Raw genomic sequence first — 9,134 nt, 5'->3', positions numbered from 1 at the left:
CAGGAACGTTGGAGGTTGAGGGGACACCTGATGGAAATATATAAAACTAGACTAAGTGGGACCCGTTGGGTCCCATGTTCACACGGGAGGGCTGGTCCCCGACGCAATATTCCACCTCTCCACCAATTCCAATATTGGTGGCCAGTAGGGGGGCTTTCTACAGTGCTGGTATGGGTTCTTGGGGTGGCAGCTCAGTCCCTCAAACCTGATCTGCTGGCAGCTCACTCACGGCTGGTGGGCTGGCAGTTGACTCATGACTATTCCTTGAAATTCCATTTCAAGCAGGGTGCAAGGCCACCTATTTCAAATCCATGTTCCTACCATTTCAAGCAGGGTGCAAGGCCACCAAATTCAAATGCAGCTTCATACCATTTCATGCAGGGTGAAACCACCATAAAACCACACAAAACACCAAACCCACAGTTCAGTAGACATTCAGTGTGTTCAGTTGAATCACAGCTCAGACAGTCATGACCTCTCCCTCCCCCATAATGCAGAGACTGAGCCACACCCACACTTCCAGGTTTTATAACCCCTCCCACCGGAAAAGGTGTGGCTTTCAGGACGTGATTGACAGGAGAGAGATTCTCAACATTTTTTAAACGCTAATAACACTTTTATTTTTCATTGTTGGGAAGAATTCTCTACACCTGCTTAGAGGAGGGGGGGACTGAGTAAGATGGCCAAAAATCACAGCCGTAAGTGGTAGCGTTTTATCTAAAATCAATATACAGTGCAAACAGGAAGAAGGTACATTTGCAGTGGTGCATTTTAACTTCAAGCCAAAGCACCCAAGCTGCCATTTGCAGTAAGTAGTGCCTTTCAACTTCATGCCACCATTTGCAGTAAGTAGTTCCTTTCAACTGCAAGCCAAAGCACCCGCCACCATTTGCAGTAAGTAGTGCCTTACAACTTCAAGCCAAAGCACCAAAGCCACCATTAGCAGTAAGTAGTGCCTTTCATCTTCAAGCCAAAGCACCCAAGCCGCCATTTGCAGTAAATAGTGCAACTTCAAGCCAAAGCACCCAAGCCACCATTTGCAGTAAGTAGTGCTTTTCAACCTCAAGCCAAAGCACCCAAGCCACCATTTGCAGTAAGTAGTGCCTTTCAACTTCAAGCCAAATCACCCGCCACCGTTTGCAGTAAGTAGTGCCTTTCAACTTCAAGCCTAAGCACCCAAGCCACCATTTGCAGTAAGTAGTGCCTTTCAATTTCAAGTAAAGCACCCAAGCCACCATTTGCAGTAAGTGGTGCCTTTCAACCTCAAGCCAAAGCACCCAAGCCACAATTTGCAGTAAGTAGTGCCTTTCAACTTCAAGCCAAAGCACCCGCCACCATTTGCCGTAAGAAGTGCCTTTCAATTTCAAGCCAAAGCTCCCAAGCCACCATTTGCAGTAAGTAGTGCCTTTCAACTTTAAACCAAAGCTCCCAAGCCACCATTTGCAGTATGTAGTGCCTTTCAACTTCAAGCCAAAGCACCCAAACAACCATTTGCAGGCAGTGTCTTTTTACCTCAAACAAACCATATTTTCATTTTCAAACCACATTAAGGGTACTCACAGTTGTGTAGACATTTGTTCAGTGTTATTCAGAGCTCAGAGAGACATGACCCTTGGCTTTATCCATCTTGCAGAGACTGAGTGAGGCACACCATTTCCTGGTTTTATAGTCCCTCCCCCTCCCTCCAGCAGGTGCAGCAGAGAGAATGGTGATTTTTTTTAAACTTCAAGCCAAAGCTCCCAAGCCACCATTTGCAGTAAATAGTGCATTTCAACTTCAAGCCAAAGCTCCCAAGCCACCATTTGCAGTAAGTAGTGCCTTTCAACTTCATGCCACCATTTGCAGTAAATAGTGCCTTTCAATTCAAGCCAAATCACCCAAGCCACCATGTGCAGTAAGTAGTGCCTTTCAACTTCAAGCCAAAACTCCCAAGCCACCATTTGCAGTAAGTAGTGCCTTTTAACTTTAAACCAAAGCTCCCAAGCCACCATTTGCAGTATGTAGTGCCTTTCAACTTCAAGCCAAAGCACCCAAACAACCATTTGCAGGCAGTGCCTTTTTACCTCAAACAAACCATATTTTCATTTTCAAGCCACATTAAGGGTATTCACAGTTGTGTAGACATTTGTTCAGTGTTATTCAGAGCTTAGAGAGACGTGACCCTTGGCTTTATCCATCTTGCAGAGACTGAGTGAGGCACACCACTTCCTGGTTTTATAGTCCCTCCCCCTCCCTCCAGCAGGGGCAGCAGAGAGAATGGTGATTTTTTTTAAAACATTAATATCTCTCTGATTTGTCATCGATGGGAAAAACCCTCCGCACCCGTAAGGCGGAGGGGGGCTCTGAGCGAGGTGGCCAAAAATGACGGCCGTAGGTGGTGGCGTTCTGTTGGAAATCGCAGCACAGTGGGCCAAAAGCGGTCAAGATCAGAGATTTAGTAATATATAGATTATGAGAAGCATAGATAGGGTTGAAATGTCAAAGCCTTTAAGTTGTCATAGCTTTAATGTCATAGCTTTAAGGTGAAAGCAACAAAGTTTAATGGAGATGTGTGGGGCACTTTTCTTTTTTACATAGAGGACGGTGGATGCCTGGAACGCACTGCCAGGGGTGGTGGTGGAGGCAGATACAATAGTGGCATTTAATAGGCTGGTATCTGGGAAAGGTGAAACCGTCCTTTTTCATTCTCATCAACTCATTGGAACCTCCAAACTCCTCTCCACCTCATGTTAAATCTGCCATATTTCCCTCTCCAGATTTTGCCTTGAAAGTTTCATCACATTTCATTGTATAACTACTGCCACATGGCAGATAGGACTGTTCCTATCCTTTCAGTCTCCCTTCCTCTCCAATCCCCCGAGGGCCTGACACACTCGATCCTATTCTGTACCGTTACAATGGCCCATATTCCATGCTTAAATGATCAGGGGGCTTGAAGGTTATAATTAAGTTGTGGTGCAGAGAGTGAACAGATACCCAGAGTAGAAAGAACATCCATTGTCACACTGAACAGTGAGGCAGCCTCAAGATGCTGAGCAACTTAATTAGTTAGTTAATTGGTTTAGTCAGTTTATTTTCAGCTATGACCGAAGGGGGCCTAAGATTGTCACATGTACCGAGGTAGAGTGAAAAGCTTTTATTGGCGTGCTAATCAGTCAGCAGAAAGACTATACATTCACACAGTCGAGTCAGCCAAAGTGTTCAAAATACATGTTACAGAGAATAATGTTCAGTGCAAGACAAAGTCTAGTACAATCTGATTAAAGATAGTCCGAGGGTCTCCAATGAGGTAGATAGTAGCTCAAGACTGCTCTCTATTGGTGATAGGATGGTTCAATTGCCTGAGGACAGCTGGACAGAAACTGTCCCTGTATCTGGAGGTGTGCGTTTTCACACTTCTGTACCTTTTGCCGATGAGGGAGGGGGACGGAGGAGTGACCGGGGCGAGACTCGTCCTGAATTGTGCTGGTGGCCTTGCCGTGAAGTCTAGATGGAGTCAATGGAAGGGAAGTTGGTTGGTGTGATGGTCTGGGGTGTGCCCACAATTCTCTGCAATTTCTTTCAGTTTTGGATGGAGCTGTTCCCTAACCATGCTGTAAGTAATGCATCCTGATAAAATGCTCACTAACATTCCCGTTTGCTTGCGATTTCCCTGAACAACATGACCTCATTCATCAGAGGAGGGAGCCGTGTAGCTGTCTCCAACTCTCAATCAGTAAGGCTCCAGTTGATCTACCTCATTATCCCCAAGTATTTCCAGGTCCCTCGATACCCGAGTCCTGGAACTTGAATCAGCATCCTGCATGTAGTTAGCATTGACAACAAATCCCAAAGATACAGAGCTCTGATTGAATGAAGTTCTCTAGACCTTCTTCTGAGATAGAATGTCTTTGACAGACATAATGCCAACCCTTCCACCATGGGAATACAACATCTAATCACCACAGGGCCTCATAAACCCTCAACTGAATTATTTTTTTGCATTTCAAGTCAATCATTCATCTAAACTCCAGGGAACATGGAATCATTCTATCCGATGTCTACACATTGGGTAACCATCTCATTCTAGCATTTAAACCAGTCTGATAATTCAGCTTTTAAACTCATCGCATAACCTCAGTGTCTCATCACAGAATACTTAAAGTTATCTTTGTAAACAAGGTGGCATTGGGACCGCACCACCCATACCCCATCTTCTGCTGCCAAGGGGGGCGTGGTGGCGCAGTGGTAGAGTTGCTGCCTTGCAGCACCAGAGACCCAGGTTCGATCCTGACTGCGGCTGCTGTCTGTACAGAGTTTGTACATTCTCCCAGTGACCATGTGGGTTTTCTCCTCATGCCCCGGTTTCCTCCCGCACTCCAAAGACTTACAAGTTTGTAGGTTAATTGGAAATTTGTAGGTTAATTGGTTCATTGTAAATTGTCCCTAGTGTGTAGGATAGTGCTGGTGTACGGGTGATCGTTTGTCAGCGTGGACTTGGTGGGCCGAAGGACCTGTTTCTACACTATCTCTAGAGTCTAAAGCAAGAGTATAAAGTCAATCCCTGTAGCAAATACTTGCAAGACGACACTCTTGTGTGTGTCTTGAGTGTGGCGACTCTTTGTATGCTGGTCCCGGAGAACAATCTACTATCATTCAATACAATCACTCTGCTCTTAAATTCTTTCCTACCTGTAGGTGTCTATTGTACTTGAGTTTGACTTGATTATGTTTTGTGTGTAGTATTATCTGATCTGTTTGGTAGCATGCAGAAGATTTTCACTGTACCTCAGTACACAGGACAATTATAAATCCAAACCCAAATCACTGACTCTATGGTTTCCAGTAACACCGCCCCACATCCTGAATTATCCACCTTCCACTATCTTGCCATCAGAGCAGCAATTGAGCTAAAATGACCTCTCCACCAAGCTTGATTAAATGGAACAGAAAATGTTGGTTTATATCAAAGATGGACGCAAAATGTTATTCAGCAAGTCAGACAGCATCGCTGGAGAACTTGGATGGGTGAAGTTTTGGGTCGGAGCAGTCTGAACAATGATCCCAACCCGAAACATCATCTACAATTTTGTCCAGAGATGCTATCTGACCCGCTGACTTACTCCTGCACTTTGAGTCTACCTCCACCAAACTCGATGCCTTGATTCACTGCGTTTGTAACAAAGAACGTGGACTGGTCAAATCAAAAAACATGTGGTGTCACTTTCATATTTACATGAAAGAGGATACTGGTGACTTAGCTGTACAAAATCAACATTAACATTTTCCAGGGGGAAAAGGCTGATAACATATACATGTACAATGTTGCTATTGTATCACATGGATTGTAAATGATCTTGTTTTAAAGGCTGCACATGTAAACATTACATTCATAACAGTTGTTAGGTGAAGCTGTCAAATTGCGTAATGCCCCTGTCCCACTTAGGAAACCTGAACGGAAACCTCTGGAGACTTTGCGCCCCACCCAAGGTTTCCGTGCGGTTCCTGGAGTTTTTTGTCAGTCTCCCTACCTGCTTCCACTACCTGCAACCACCTGTAACCTCCGGGAACGGCACGGAAACCTTGGGTGGGGTGCAAAGTCTCCAGAGGTTTCCGTTCAGGTTTCCTAAGTGGGACAGGGGCATAAGATGACACTGCAGATGCTGGTTTACAAGAAAGGACACAAAGTGCTGGAGAAACTCAGCAGGTCAAGCAGCATCTCTGGAGAACATGGATGGGGAAACGTCTAAGGTCAGGACAGTCAAAACAAGGGTCCCAACCTGATATGTCACCTATCCATGTTCTCCAGGGATACTGCCTGACCCGCCGAGTTACTCCAGCGCTTTGTGCAAGATGATATCTCCTTGTACCATTGCCTTTTCTCCAAATGCTACCAATTCTGTTTCAGAACCCAGATTAATTTCAATTAGAGGAAATTGTTAACTATAAAAATAGAAAATATTGAAAAGGCAGATATCCACAATAAGGTGGAGAGTTTTGTTTTACACAGAGGGTGGTGGGGGCCTGGAACGCACTGCCAGGAGTGGTGGTGGAAGCAGATACGATAGTGGTTCATGAGGCTTTTGGATAGTCGCAGGGAATGGAGGGATATGGATCACCTGCAGGCAGAGGAGATTAGTTTAACTTGGCATCATGTTCAGGATAGACATTCTGGGCCAAAGGGTCTGTTCCTATGCTGTATTATTTTACGATCTGTAAAGAGATGGTGATGCAAGGACCTCTGGAAGTGTTATTATAAAGATATTACCAAAACCTCCTAACTTTTTTTCCTTTGCATTTCAAAAACGATTGAATCGTATCTTGGGCAGAGATGAACATTGGAGTCCGAAGAAGGGTCCCGACCCGAAACATCTTCCATCTTTTTTCTCCAGAGATGCAGCCTGACCCCCTAAGAGACAAGTACCACAGTGGGAATTTCTGTAAAATTGATTTTATTAGTCTTTATTTAAAAAAAAAAATGATGAGACATTGAAAGACAGCAAATTCACAAATATTGCAAATTTCTCCTCTAGGTAACTTTCCTTCATCACCATCACAACATCCATAATGTCAAGTTTTGAAATGCGTGCTTACAGAATACGCTCTCATTCCTACTGTTTCCCTGGTCCACACTAGGTGGGGATGGTTCACACCTCGCAAACTGCAAACATTAAATAACTTACAACAGGTACACATATTGTAAAATAGAGGAAGCATTACCTTAAGGCATGGGTGTGGGTTAAAGGCAAAATAGTCTTATTGCAGCAATAACAGCTCTCCCTGTTACATAGACACCGTTAACAATACATTGACACACGGAGCCAGGTAAAAGGCTCTCCAAATTACATCCTATTGCAGACTTCACTGCTCTGAGTCACACTTAAGTCACCGACGCCAGGTTTCCTCCTGCCCTGGTATTGGTTATGTATCCTTGGTGGGAATAATGTTGCCATGTTTAAAACTTCTACAATGTTCGGTTCAAACCCTACAAAGAAAACCTGTTCATCTTCATCTTTGCTGGTGACACACAAACATTCTGTTTACGTTTTAGTCTTTGATCACTACCCACGCACAAACACACACTCACTCGTACACACTTCCTGTTTAGGTACGTCTTCGATCATCTTTCTCTCACACACACTCACACACACATTCTGCTTACGTTCACATCTTTGATCGCTGCGGACACACAAACACACTCACTTGTACGCACACAGCCTGTTTATGTTCAAGTGTGCTTAAGCAAAGCAAGAATTTCATTGTCCTATACAGGGACACATGACAATAAACTCACTTGAACTTGAACTTGAACTTGAGTTTGATTGCCTGTCGCACACACATCCTGAACTCACACACACACACATATATATATGCAGATCTCACACACACACACACACACACACTTATCCTGATCTCATGCACACACACAATCCTGATCTCTCACACATGCACACATCCTGTTTATATTCACGTTTGATCATCTCACTCTCTCCATCTCTCACACTCACACACCCTTGTTGATCCTAGCCATCCAACTCAATCCGACTTCAACCCCTTAACGTTCATTCCATAAGGCAAACACATCCCAATGGGTAGAACTTGTTAGGAACAGTGAAGCTCTCCGAAAACAGCTTTGCCTCAGTATATTATTTTCATAGTTCAGTTTCCAGTTGAGTGTTCCCTCTTGGAAGTCTGAAGAAGAGTTAAAAAAGAGAGAAACAGAAACAGGTGTGTTGTGGTGGGCGATGTTAGAGAAGGTACAGGTGACCTCTCAAACGTAGCAATGCAACTCACTCCAATTCCCACACAATTCCTTCTGTATTTGCTCGCCTGTTCCAGTAAAACACTTCTCTCCAAGCCTGAATATTTACTAATCAACTTTTCAATGCTTAATCGGCAAAATGTTGCACAAATTAATGTTTTTGAACGCAGTCTGAGAAAACAACAGGTCTGCATTAATCTAGTGATGTTTAGGGAAACAGTTAAGAGTTTATATTAGGATTTAATGCTTCACGATTCGCTGTTCTTTCAGGTATTTAGCAAGACAGAGTACAATTTGCTGCAAACATTATTTAAATAACTGACTATTAATAGTTATTGTTTCAAGGAATAAGGATTCCATCATTGCAATTGCATAGTTAATGACTATATATATACTTACTAATTATCTTTTTTACACTTTGCTTACATACACATCACCATAGGCAGAACCCAGTCTTAAAATGCAAATCCACAGAGCACATACTTCTATCATTTCATCGGACAAACATGTTTTTTTATGATTAGCAGCAGAATTGGATCTACAATTAGAAACATCACTAATAAAGCCACCATTTTAATGAGAATAGACGACAATGTGAACCCTATACCCACATTATTGATACAACAAAAAAAGTTTCTAACTTCTAAATGAGGCGAGGACATGGATGTCGAGAAGAGGGGATGGCAGGAATAAATCATTAATTCACAGGGTCATTCCAATACTGAAGGGAACTGGAATTTAAAGTGAATGATTACATTGAGGTTCCCCACTCCTTCCAAATGGCAGGATATGGGCGTTCAACTCTAATACTGGAAACGCAGAAGACTCATTGCCCTAGTGATCTACTCTGGTCTCCCTCTTGCTGAGTCCAGCCGCATCTTAAAAAAAACTCCCGGCCATTTCCAAGGAGGCAGCATCTGCTCTGGGCCGGCGCTGTGACCAGCAAGCACAATGCTACCATCTCTTGTCAAAGCCTCAGCAGAAGTGGAAACATTTTACTAAAGTTAGACATGGGGCGAGTTGAAAGTGGCCACAGGGAGATAGATACGAGGGGCGGGGGTAGGTATAGCAACTGTCTTGTGAAGTATGCAGACTCCTGAAAGGCGGGTATTAGGAAGCTTGGCGATCACATCATCACATGGAGAGCCCAGGGAGAATTGTGTAGGAAGGAACTGCAGGTGCTGGTTTGCACCGGAGATAGACACAAAATGCCAGAGTAACTCAGCGGGGCAGGCAGCATCTCTGGAGAGAAGGAATAGGTGACTGGGGCAGAAGAAGGTTCACGACCCGATAACGTCACCCATTCCTTCTCTCCACAGATGCTGCCTGTTGCTCCAGTATTTTGTGCCCAGGGAGAATTCTTTGGTTAACAGCGCCAAGGTGCAGGCAAGGG

Source organism: Amblyraja radiata, chromosome 25, assembly GCF_010909765.2.
Source record: "Amblyraja radiata isolate CabotCenter1 chromosome 25, sAmbRad1.1.pri, whole genome shotgun sequence".
Lineage (NCBI taxonomy): Eukaryota > Metazoa > Chordata > Chondrichthyes > Rajiformes > Rajidae > Amblyraja > Amblyraja radiata.
Note: the sequence above shows the minus strand (reverse complement) of the source record.